The sequence below is a fragment of the Lactuca saligna genome, chromosome 6 (assembly GCF_052625555.1).
Source record: "Lactuca saligna cultivar CGN05327 chromosome 6, ASM5262555v1, whole genome shotgun sequence".
In the NCBI taxonomy this organism is placed as follows: Eukaryota; Viridiplantae; Streptophyta; class Magnoliopsida; order Asterales; family Asteraceae; genus Lactuca; species Lactuca saligna.
In genome coordinates this window covers 50,445,653-50,459,487 of record NC_136422.1, presented here as the reverse complement: position 1 = coordinate 50,459,487, position 13,835 = coordinate 50,445,653, and the positions used below count along the sequence as shown (strand labels likewise).

The following is a 13,835-nucleotide window of genomic DNA, read 5'->3' as shown; positions in this document are numbered from 1 at the left end:
AACATATTGTTGTGTGTGATTCGGTGAGTAAGTGAAAGCAAGAATTGAATCAAAGTTTATCCGTTCCTTTTATCCCAAATAGGATAAAAGCGATATCTTTGGGCCCCTCGATGATTTAGTGATGACAGACGTAAATGCTCGGCCGGGCTACGGCTAATTTGATTTGTTCAATTAGTTAGTCATCATAAATCGGGAATCGAGAAATAGTACAAAGAGAATGATTTGAAATCATGTCTCATACGATATCTAGAATGGAGGAATATATGATCCCTTATCTAAAGGACACGCGTATCTGATAGGATCAGAGTTGACATCGTCTTAGGAAAGCTACAATTGCAGATCAGGATCTGAAGTCATACGCATAATAGTTATAAGACTTATCCAAGTGGGAGACTGTTGGATTAGTGTCTAAGTCCATAACTATTTTGGTATGTACTTGACCCGATGGTGCATGGTCCTTTTGGGTTGCCTTCACCAAAGCAACTTGATAGGATGAATTATGGAGAGAAATGATTAAATATGATTTATTAATATATTATGAGAATAATATATTAAAGGAGAAATCATATTGTTTAATTAGTATTAGTCAAGAATTAATTGGTAATTAGGTTTGTGACTAAAAGAGATTAATTAAACTTAAGGGACTGGAATTGTAATTATAAGATAATTACAATTTGGGCTATGGATTGCCTTATATTAAGGAGTGGATGAATTCTATGGGAAAGCCCATGAGGAAATCATCCAAGGCCTTAAGGAAAGGAATCTATGGGTTGCTTAGGGCTTAAGCATCCAATTTAGGGTTTCCTTGTTAGATAACCCTAATAGCCTAACTATATATACATCCCTTATGACCTAAAAACATGGCTACGCATCCTTCTAGGGTTCCACATGTTTTTGGGCAGCCTCCATCCTCTCTCCTCTTCATCCTCTTGCTCTTGGTGTTTGTGAACCATTAAAGGAGTGACATTTGTGACTCTATGCTCTCTAAAGTCAATACAAGGAGGAATTGGGATTGTTATTGCTACATAACAATCAAGGTAATATCTTAAACCTAATTATATGTTAATATTGATTTCCATATGTTAGAATTAGGGTTTATAGTCTTGGATAACTTGCATGTACAATAGAGAAACCTAGATCCAAGCATTAGGGTTTGTATGAGCACATAAGATGTTCTTATGACCAAAACTCATCATTAGAGAGAGGCAAAAATCGGCTATGGTTTCTCTTGGGAAGCAGTGGCTGGTTTCAGGAGGTCTAAGGGTCTTTAAATAGTTGTGGCTGCAAGGGTGTCAAGGTGGAAATCCTAAATCCTTACTTAGGCTCCAATCAACCCATGGACACTCCTTTTACAAGGCCTTGAACGAATTCTATAGGGTCTTCCTATCGAAATTTGTCCACCCGATTCTATTGGAGGCCACCAGCCCAGTTTGCAACTATCAATGATTTGCAAAACCAGACCCCGTACTTTTAATCATTTCCTTTAATCCCAAATTTAATTCCAAATTAATTTCTGATTAATAGTAATTAAATAATATGATTTCTAATTAATATATTATTCTTATAATATATTAATAAATCATTTATTAACCTCTTTCTCCTAAATTCATTCTGTCAAGTTGCTATGTTGAAGGCAACCCAAAAAGACCTTGCTACTATCAAATCAAGTACATACCAATTATAGTTATGGGCTTAGACACCTAATCCAACAAAAGCAATTGGTGAATCAAGCGGTCTTGGAAGCAAATAAAAAATTCAAGTCGAAAAGATAAAAGATTAAGAGTACAAAACACCTGAATTTGAAGGAGAGAGTGAAACCGAGATTGAAGACGAGATGGCAGACATACCTATGGAGACTTATAAGAAGTGTATATGAGACGATACTATCCCAGGTATTGTGCAACCCGCAATTCCTGCGACAACAAATTTTGAACTAAAGGGTCACACACTCGCTCAACTTAGAGAAATTCCATTCTACTACAAGGATCATGAAGATGCATATAAACATATTTAAGAGGTCAACGACATAGCCTACTACTTCCACATTCCAAATGTGCCTCACAAAACTATACTGCTAAGGCTGCTACCGGTTACATTCAAGGGAGCCGCAAATGGTTGGTTAAAAGCACTACCTCCAAGATCCATCACAACATGGGCCAAGATGCATGAAGAGTTTATAGAAAAATTCTTTCCGTCATCAAAAGTAGCAAAATTGAAGAAAGTAATCGCCAACTTTGAGAAAATGTGAGGAGAATCACTTTACGAGGCATGGGAGAGATACAAGGGTTTGTTAAGAAATTGCCCCTAAAACAACTTTAATATGCAACAAGAGGTATCCATCATCTATGATGGAGTAAACATGACAACCAGGCAGCTCCTTGAATCCCAAGGGCCGCTCAAGAAGAAAGCACCAGCGTCATCAAAAGTCTGATTGAAGAATTCTATAATCACTCAAGAGAATATCACAACCCTCGAAACGACTCAACTCGAGGAGTAGTAAATTCAGTTTCGGATGATATGGCGGTAATAATGGCCATGTTAGAAAGTATGGATCGTAGGATGACAAAGATGGACCAATCCATCCATGCCATCGATGTGGGTGTGATAATCGTAGCGGGCCTCAGCTCACCGAATTCATATGGAAGTGTAAGGCGTCCAACATCTCCCATATTCCTTGGTATTTCTCCCATTATCACCTTAGAACTTTGCTCACTAAGGACAACCTTAGTAGTTTTCTCTAGTTGTTGGCGAGTGTCCAGTAAGTCTTAAAGAAACCTTGCATATCCGGGAACTAGTGCCAAGGATTCAATGAAAGGAGTATTAATAGGAATACCCTTAACTTGCTTCATTAACCTCATATCCTATTGCTCTAGTTGGTGAACTCTTGCTCGAGAAGGAAACGGTAACGAAGGGCAAAAAACTTGAGTGCAAGAAAAATTTCTTTGTTCAAACCGGTCCCACGTCGTGAGGTGTGAATCCTCACATCGTGGGGACTGTGTTTCAACAACAATTTTCTATTCAGCTACCGACTTCTTTGGTTGTGGTTCAGGCTAATTTTCCTCTTCTTCTAGGGCTTCTACAAACTTAGAAATAGTATCTTCTTCTTCTATGTCGATGGACATGACATGAGGTTGTGGCTTTTTATCGGGAATTTGTGGAGATAATCGTTCACTGACCAATGTAGTTAATTGACCAAGTTGAGCTTCAATGTTTTGGATTGAGGCTTATTGATTTCTAAGTAATATTAGTTGATCTCTTATTTCCGCATCAGTCTCATCATGTCGTTTTTCCGAAGCCTGCACGAACCTAGTAAGCATGGACTTTAAATCAACTTTCTTTTCAGGTTGTGGTTGATCTTTTTGGTAGAAACTTACTTGCAAGGGATGAATACCCCATAGTAGAGCTCCTATGATGTAAGCAGATCTAAGACTCCAAAAACAAACATGGATTAAAACCCTGTTACAGTTTATTCGGAAATCTCATAACCCTAGAGAGGAGTTGTGATTTTTGTATATGGAAAGAAAGGGTAGTGAAGAGAATGAAATTTCAAGGTAAATTTATCTAGCCTTTTATCCCTAGCTCCTTATTTATAGGTAGCAGATAAATCTTTTAGGGTTTCAAATTCTTAAGGATTCTCACTACCTTATATGAAACCTTCCATATCCTTATCAAAGGACATGCGTAAATCATCCATATCCTTTATCTACGAGCTATCATAGTATTCCAATTAATCTCTTGGTTAAATTAATATTCAATCCCTTTAATCAATTACCAAAATAATTTATAATTAATTTATTAATTCCTTAATAAATTAACAACTTATTTTCTCCATTTCCTTAATTCTATTTGTATCATGAGACCAACCCAAAAGAAACCTATTATTATTTAGAAATATTACGAACTAGTTCATGGTTTTGGGCAACATTTCCAACTCCAAGGACCCGTTAGATTGTTGATGAAATTTTGGTTATCATCGACATGTTAACAAAGAGTGCCTATCTTATTGGTATTAAAGAGAGATACTCAGCTGAGAAGATAGAAGATATTTATGTTAGGGAAGAGGTTTCCCACCATGGTATGTTGATTTCGCTGGTTTCAGACTAGGAAGTCATGTTTACTTCTAGGTTTTGGAAGGGATTTCATGAGGATATGGGAAATCAACTTCACTTTAGAATAACATATGGTCCTCAAACATATGGACGGAGCGAGAGAATGATTAGATGATATGTTTAGGGCATGTGTACTTAACTTTAGTGGGAGTAAGGATTTGTAGCTATTGTTGGCAGAGTTCTCATACAACAACTTTCAGTCTAGTATTGGTATACCTACCTTCGAGATACTTTATGCGAGGGAATTTAAGACCTTGATTTGTTGCAGAGAGGTTGATCAGAGACTCATGGGGAGCATTGATGTCGTGCCCAAGACTATTGAGCTTCTTCAACAGGTACATGAGAGACTGCATACAATATAGAGTTGGTAGAAGAGCTATACAGATTGATTTCAGTCCAATATTGAGTTTCATGTTGGGGATTTAATGCTTCCAAAGGTGTCACATTTGAAGGGTGTCATTTGGTTCCAGTAGCAGTGCAAATTGGGCCTCAAGCATATTATAGTTTAAATTAAAAACTATGTGGGGGTAATTATAGTTTTAACTCTACATGTAGCTTCGCCAGAGGTTAATCAGGAGGGATAATATCACAATGAGATCCTACATGCTTTTAAAAAGAAAGTATTTGGTGCACAAATAACTTTTGATTGTCAAAGGAATGTGGGTTAATATTCCAACTCCTTTTTTATTGTAAATGTTTATGCTCCACAAGAGTCTACAACTAAACTGAAGTTATGGAATGAGTTACAAGCCTTTATGCATGTTAATCGAGGACATTACATAATATTTGGTGATTTTAATGAGGTATGACAAGAGGAAGAGAGGTGTGGTTCTATTTTTCTCATCATGGTGCTGATAATTTGAATATTTTTATCGATTCAACTTAGTTGGTTGAACTTCAAATGGGTTCGATTGTTATACCTAGATGAATAAAATAGACTCCAAAATGAGAAAACTTGACAAGTTTTTGTCAGTAGTATACTATAAGAATTTTCGGATCTCACTATCGCTTTGTATTACAAATGGTCTGAAAATGTTCTGGTGTTGTTACTTTGTAAAAAATCAATTATAGGCCTATCCCTTTTCGATTTTATCAATCATGACTAGAAAATGAAGGTTGTGATGATATTCTTAAAAGTTTTTGGTTGGAATTTCAAGATGAGCAAGTGGATCTTGGCATTAATTTGAAAAAAAATTCAAGTTTTTGAAAAATAAATTAACAGAATGGAATAAAAAACAAAAACTAATGACTCTTGAATAAAAAAAAAAAAAGAATTGTCTGAAAATATAGTTAAAATAAAAAAAAATTGGATGAATGCATTGTGTTACCTACTAAAATCAAAGATAGATTGAAGTTTTCTTAGGAGGTAGTAAAAATTGAAAGATTAGTCCTTGGAGCTTTTTTAGAAATCGTGAGTTAGATGGAATATTTATGGCGATGAAAATAATAGGTTTTTTCTTGGACTTACTAAACAAAGACGTTGAGGATAAGATGTTCAAGGTGTAATGAATGATGATAACCGATGCTCATAACCTGCTCAAGTGAATGAGATTTTCCTTAATTTCTTTAGAACAAGTTTGCTAGCTTCAAACCTCATATAATGCTTAGTGATAATTCAAGGTTTTTTCATATTTCTAAAAACAATGTTGAAATGTTGGAAGGGAGTGTATCGATATAAAAGATTAAGGATACTATATGGAGTTTCATGAGTGATAAGGCTCCTAGACCATATGGGTATACTTTTAAAGTTGTTAAGAGATATTGGGAGATTTTTAAAAGATGATATTGAATTGTTTGTGAAAGACTTCTTTCAGACAGGGTATATGCCATTTGGTTGTAATACGGCTTTCATTACCTTACTTACGAAGATCAAGAACCCTGATATGGTAAAATGTTTTGGACCCATATCTCTTATTGGGACATAAAATAAAACTCTTGCGAAAATCATAGTAATTAGATTGGATAAAGTGGTCAATAAAGTCGTTGGTGTTGAACAATCGACTTTTGTGACTAGTAGACAAATCTTGAACGGGTGGTTGATGCTTAGTGAAATCATTGAATAGTATAAAAAGAAACGAATGGAGTTTTTAACATTTAAAGTCGACTTTGAAAAAAGCTATTATTCGTTAAGTTAGGAATAATTAGCCGATCATCTAGTTCAATTCGGTTTTAGGAGACATTGGCGGGGATGGGTTCATGAATGTTTGAGAATAGGATGGGATTCTATTCTTGTTAATGGAAGTCCGAATTCAAAATTTTTATTGCATCACGGTCTCCAGTAAGGTGGCCCTATATCTCCTTTTCTCTTTATCCTTGCAATGGAAGGTCTTAATATTGCAATTAAAGATGTTGGGGAGTCGAAGTTATTTAGAGGGGTTTGTATTGGAAATACGGAGATAAGATTCTCTCATTTATTTTATGTTGACATTGTCGTATGGATGTGAGAGTGGGGTCAACATGATACGATTAACATCATCAGTGTTTTAAATTATTTTTATTTAACTTCAGGTCTCAAGCTAAACATAAATAAATCAAATTTGTTTGGTATCGGGGTTGATGCAAATTAGCTGGAGGATATGGCTAGATTAACAGGTTGTATAGAGGAATGCTTCCATTTAAATAACTTGCTCTTTCTGTTGGATCGGGTATGGTTTAAAAAATTAATTAGACTATGATATTAGATCGATTTGCGAAAGGTTGTCTACATGGAAATCTAATTTTCTTTCTATAGGTGGTCGCTTGACTATCGTCAAATCGGTGTTTGTGAAGCCCTAGAATTTATTATATGTATATTTTCTATGTACAATAAACAATTATTAAGACTTTGGAAAGAGTAAGGGCAAACTTTTTCTAGGGAGGTAATGATGAGAATAATAAGTTGGCATGGATTAAATGGAAATCAATTATGCCATCATTGGAGAATGGAGGGTCAAGTATCGACACTTTAAAAGCGCTCAACCAAGGATTATTACAACATGGAGATGGAGGTATAAGAATGATGAAAATGATCTTTGGGTGAAAGTTATAAAGGTTATATATGGTGATGAAGTTGAGTCTGTGCACTCAGCTAAACGATGTAAGATTCAATGTGTGTGGTCATCTATTGTGGATTCAATAAACCAACTACATTATGGTAATATTATTCTTATCTCGACTTTAAACTACAAAGTGGGAATAGGAGAGACGACACATTTTAGGATCGATCCTTGGTTGGGAGCTAAACATTTGAAAGATTAGTTTAATCGAGTGTTGATAATGGACTTGGATCTCACGTGCAAAGTTAGATATTGATGGCAGATCGGTATGTGGTTTTGGAGTTGGATAAGACCATGGAAGAGTCATGTAATGTAATTGAGGAGCAATTCCAAGACCTACTTTCGGCCTTGAGTTTGGTTAATGTCAACTCAACTCCAAATTCTTGGTGATGAGATTTGAGTAGTATCAGTGAGTTTTCCGTCATAATCACTAGAAGACACAAATGATTCGGTGTTGCCAAATTTGGGAGCGGCTACACGTTGGTGTTCTTGTATGCCTAGAAAGGTGAATGTTTTTCTTGGAGAGCGATACATGATAGGCTTCCAACTAGTTTAAACCATTCAAAAAGATGCCTTGATTTGAATTCAATCTTTTGCCTGACTTGTAATATAGGAGTCAAGTCTTTAGATCACGTTTTCTTCAATTGTGAAGTTGCATTTAATTTGTGAAGGTTAGTTTTTTTTATGGTGTGGTGTAAGACTGTTAAGTTGTGTTTCAATTTAAGAATGATTGTCTTGGATTGATGATGCAGGTGTGTCAAAGGAAAACAAAAACAAAAGGTGGAAGTGGTGATACGAACAACAACATGATGATATAGAGGTTTAGGAATAACACAATGTTCGATTCCGGTAATACGTGGAAGGTATTATTCATTTTTATTTACTTGGTTTAAGTTTAGATCTTCTAAACTTGTCCCTTGAAATAATTGGTAAAAATTCCTACATAATTTTTCCATCCTCCAATTTTTAATGTGAATATAGAGTTTGTGTTGCTGTTAAAAAAACGATGCCGGGATGTTTTATCTATTTTTTTTTTTTTCATGAATAACACTACCTTATCTGCATTTATAAAAATAGGACGTTATTTCCCATAATTTATCTTTGAAAATAGGTTTCCGAATCCATGGATTTGATTAGATATGACAAAGGGCCCCGCTCATCAAAGTCTGAGAATGGCCAATTGGCCATTGTGGTTATTAACCTCCCAAACCCGTCCTTCTCTTATTTTACATGACAACCCCCTCATTATTTGCATTTAATCTCTCTCTACCCTTTGTTTTTTCTTCCATGTTTCATATAAAACTAAGAGCAAGTTATACGTAAAAAATCTCATTTCAATCCGGTGACAGAGCTGGGTTAAAGTAAATGGGTATTTCTGTTAAAAAAAATTCGCATCAACGTCAGTCATATACAATAAGAAAAAAAAAAATTAGAAAAAAATTACCTTATTGAAATTTTTTTGAAGGGCATTCCGGAATATCCTGAGATGTATACTAGATCCGCCTATATTTTAATCCATTTATATTGTTCTTTTTCTAATTAACCCTCACAGATAATAGAAACGCGTTTTAGTTTTAAAATTATAAAATTCCATATATTTTTTAATTTATGACAGGGTTCATTACTTTATTCATATATATCAAAGACAAAATAAATAAAAGAAAAACATATATTTCCCAAGTCAAATGAAGGAAAAACATTGCATGTTCCAATACTTTACCAAAGTTTTATTATGTGGAGCAGATCAAACAAATAACCTATAAAGTCTTGGAATATTGAATTATGCATTATAATAGCTGAAAATTATAAAAGTGAGCATGTAAAACTTTAAATATGTTTAACTTTCATGTCATGGTTTGTGCATTATAGAAAAAAAGGTCTTTTAATTCAGGGTTAACTATAGGTAAATTATATGATTTTATTGATTTATTTTACTATGTTGTGTTATAGTAATGAAATTTACTTATGGCGATTCGTATCTTTGATGAATGACTATGTAAAATATAAAATAGAACCTTTCATATTAACAATGTTTTTTATAACTCGTAAAAACATATAATAGTATCATATATTTATATTCCATAAACACATACATACATTTTTTACATTTACTTTGGTTCTATTCCAATTCCATTCCACAAAAGAATCAGGGTAAACTTATCCAGAAACAATGAAAAACAGACACTATTTAGAAACGGTGATAATGGGGTATGCTACAGCATTAAGCTAAGGTATCTTGTGGTCACAATATTACAAGGACTGTAGTGTAATAAATGAAAAGTCAAAGGTCCTGTAGTGCAAGAAGAAATGAGTAAACAGATGCCAGGAATAAATGCCAGGGAACCCATGGAAAACGGGGGAGGGGGGAAGTGTGGGGTGGGGTGGGGTGGGGTGGGGGGAGATGTGAAAGCGATGGACATATACTGATTATGCTTTTACTCAAACCCCCCATGGCCTGAATTCTATACCAATTAAAGCAAACCCTATCACCCCCCTAGGTTCTAGGGGGCATTATATCCCCACTTTTACAACCCAAAAGTTGCTTCAACTGATTCTACAGAATTGTTGTGATATTCATGTTCAAAGCGTATGACATATATTTACATAATCAAGGTAGGTGTTTTATATATTCCCATTATCAAAAGATGTACCAAAGTGTTTATGACCGGTTTTAGGTACTATTAGATCGATGACTTGCGACTAAAATGTTAAAAGAGGTTAGCTTGTTAGAGTAGCTTTTAGTTGTAAGCTAATTGATAACTGATAAATTATTATTTTATAAATTGTTAATGTTTAATGAAAAGTAGTTAATAGGCTAATTAGAATATAATAGAAAACAATAAAAATATTTAGATATATAACTAAAAACAATCATAAAAATAATAAAAATAAAATTACCCAAAAAAATAGACCGGAATTAAGATACATATTCATTTTGGCTCAATTAAAAAAATAACCTTTTTTTTAATACATACAAAAGAAACAAAAATTGGCTTCTTTTATCTTCTTTTTTTCTGGCTGGATACTAGAGAGAGTAGCAAAAAAAAGTTTTTTTTTTCTTTCGTTTCATTTCAAACTCATAAATCCCCCCCAAAAAAAATCATTTTATTGAGTACGTCTATGTTGATCAATCAAAATTCAAAAGTACGCAAATAAATAAATAAATAAATAAAATATACTTTTAGTCTTTCGATCATACATAAATATATCAAATAATAATAATAATAATAATAATAATAATAATAATAATAATACAAAAGTTGATGTGTATATCGCATATGTGTTCACCAGATGTACTCCATCCCCCTATGATTGCCTTGTTTGACATGTATTGCTCAAGAATCTCCTAAGCAATGTTGTCTATCCCGACGAAAAATCCTTAGATTAGGTCTCTTATAATAGATGTTTTAGGACTTAAAGTGAGGATAACGAGAACAAGTAATCGGGTTGAATGATTTTATGAAAATATTAAACTTATTTATTGTGGGTTGAAAACTCAATGTGTTCACCAGACTCTACAACCTGACCCACTCAGATTCTAGTATTACAGGTAGTAACATAAGAACATAGATATGATGATCTGATGACAAATTATGGATTATAGACATGTAGAAATAATAGAATGTTGTAAGACCAATGTTGTTTCTGTGGCCAATGTTGTTTTTGGTTTATGCTTTTGATTTGTATTGACGATGACATCCCGAGTTTTGTTATGTAATGAAAATACATTTCTTCGAAAATGTTTGATAAATTCTTACTCGTATTTTTTGGAACAAATTTCGCAATTCTTTAAAAAATATACTATGATTTTTCAAATAAAGCATAAACAAATCGGTCTTTTCTGGTCGTGAAATTGGTGATGTCATAGTTGGTATCAGAGCACTAGTTTAAGCGAACCAGGAATTTGTAGGATTTCTAGACTTAAACTTATAATGTTAAGCGATGATAGCGAGATAAGTGGCTGCTATATTTTAGACACGAGCACTAGTTTATTTTAGGAATGATGCCTAAAATGCTTTTATGTGCTAAATGCTTTATATTTGCCTTATATGCTATAATTTGTTCGGATCTATGGTCTATTGCCGACTAGATGTGGAAACCTTACGTGTTCAAGATTATAAGCGCTCGACTACAATATTAGAGCTAGCATGTAACGTTTCGGAGTGATAAGGAGGATTTAAATGTCTAATGCAAATAAAGATCTAAATTCTCCTACTTTGGTGTATAGATCGAAATGAAAATAACCCGAAGTGGAGTCGAAAATGCAAATAGGAACATAAATCGGCAGCCTCGTCCCCAAGTAATGAGCAGGTGCTGATAGTAGAAGCTGCACCTGAGCTAATTACAATGGCTAAAGTACAAGTCATGATTAGGGCTATGATGGTCGAGTAGAGGGAAGAGACGAGACAATTGTTGCTAAATAATAAGGATGAAACTTCGATGCTTGTTGAACAACCAGAACTGAACGGCAGAGAGTCAGAAGAAGGGAACTATAGTAGGACCGTTGGTCAAGCAGAACCTCCAGTGGTTAAGAAGAACAACCAGGATGAAGTAGTCGAGAGGAACGAATGCAAGTATAAGGACTTCACAACTTGCAAGCCATCAACTTTCACCGGGAAAGAAGATCCAACTGGAGTTATGGACTGGTTCTCAAAGATGGAGTTGGCCTTCCTAACATGTGGATGCAAGGGCAAGCTACAGACCATATATGCAAGATGTCAGTTCAGAGGTGGTATTGTTTGCTGGTGGAACACTCTGGGGAATACCATAAGTGTGACATTACCATTTTCACGGCCAAAAAAGACTGATTTTGTTTATGCTTTATTGTAACGCCCGTAGATCCATGCTAGTCAATTTAGAGACGATAGACGTCAAAAATGAATTTCTGATGAAAGATTATTTAGAATGAATAATCTTAACTAAGTTATAGTATATGTTACAAGGTTTTTGTACATATTAAGAACGCCGAAATCCGAGTTATAACGAAGAAGTTATGAACTGTCGAAGTTTCGCGACAGAACCGACACGACGCCGAATGATGTAAAAAGTGAATTTACGTTAGAGCGATATTTAGCCTTAGCAATCTAAACGAACGTCGTAGAGTTCGTTAAACCGTGAGCGTGCATAAAAATAACGTCCAAATCTGACTCTGTATGAGGAAGTTATAATTTTTCTAAGTTTCAGTTTAGCAGTATGCAACCTGAATACTCGATTTGAGATCAAGCGGTTTTTATCCAAAACAATCTAAACGAGAATTGAAGATCTCTTCAATTGTAGTGAAACGATAAAAAGATAGGAGAAAACGGACGTCGGATGAAGAAGTTATGAATTTATTACGGAGTTTTCCTGTCCCGGCCTACTAAAACAATATAATAAAAATGAATTCAAAATTAGCCGACGGAGTCTAAACGAAAGTTGTAGAGCGTAGTCTCACCTACGTGGGGATATAAAGAACGTCGAAAACGGATTTCGTATGAGGAAGATATGAATTTTTGAAGTTTATTAAATATTTTCGATATTTAATTTAAATATAAAAAACCCGATATTATCCATCGGGGGAGTCAGCGAGCTGATCCACATTACGCCCAACGTACTCTATGTACGCCCAGCGTACTCATTACGCCCAGCGTAATTTCAATTTACACCCAGTATAAATAGAAGTTCCACCCCCTATAAAAGGATGTCGATGGCAGCCGATTCCTTTGCTCATTTATTCCCTTTCTCTTGCGTTTTTGCATCGTTTTTCGTGCAAGAAATATCCCGAAGCCACGGTATCATTCCTGAGCCTCGAGGCAAGTCTCGAAGCCCCTAAGATCCCGAGAAGTGCGATTCCCGAGCCGAAGCTCTGCCCGCGAAGAGCCCGGTTTTTGTGAAGATCTTCCAGATCTACCGAAGAATACTACTTCTACAAGTCGTAGTGTTGTCCGATCATCTTCTAATCAAGTGAGTGTGTGGTTACTTTCTTCTAACACATAAATATGAAGTATTTGTTATAAAATATGTGCTATGTGTTTATATATTGTTATGTTTTATTTGAGATGAGTGTGGAATGGATGTTTTATATAGTTTTTAAATGAGTTAAACTGTATATGTATCTTATATCTACAAATATGTTGGGTAGAACATGGGTAGATGAGATAGTTGGTGTGTAATAAAAGGATGACTTAGATAATGAGATCAAGAGGCTAGTTTTAGATCCGTGAGTATGGATTAGACCAAGAGGTTAGTTTTAGATTTGGGAGTATGGATCAGGTAAAGAGATAAAACTTGTTATTAGTTTGAGAGTATGGATTAAGACTAAGTTAATTGTCCCTAGTCTGGGAGTATGGATTGGGCACAGTTATTGATCTGGGAGTATGGATCAGATCAGGATTAAGGTATAGTTAATTGTCCCTATTCCGGGAGTATGGATTGGGTACAATTATTGATCTGGGAGTATGGATCAGATCAGGAGGTTAGTTTTAGATCCATGAGTATGGATCGGGGGAAAAAGATTAGTTTTAGATCCGTGAGTATGGATAAGGTGAAAAGGTTATTTTTAGATCCATGAGTATGGATCGGGTGAAGAGGATAGTTCTAGATCTGTGAGTAGGGATCGGGTAAAGAGGAAAATTTTAGATACGAGAGTTTAGATCGTGTCGTTGTGAGGATCGATGGGGTGGGATAAGAGTTGCCTTTATATGGTGAAATT

General features: G+C 34.9%; 1 non-coding gene across 1 annotated transcript; it reads right to left on the bottom strand.

The window, feature by feature from the left end:
- Positions 1 to 2,209: 2,209 nt before the first annotated feature.
- On the bottom strand, positions 2,210 to 2,316 carry LOC145003675 (small nucleolar RNA R71). The gene has a single exon (XR_013662122.1). It is a non-coding gene; the product is annotated as a small nucleolar RNA R71 (small nucleolar RNA).
- Positions 2,317 to 13,835: the final 11,519 nt, after the last annotated feature.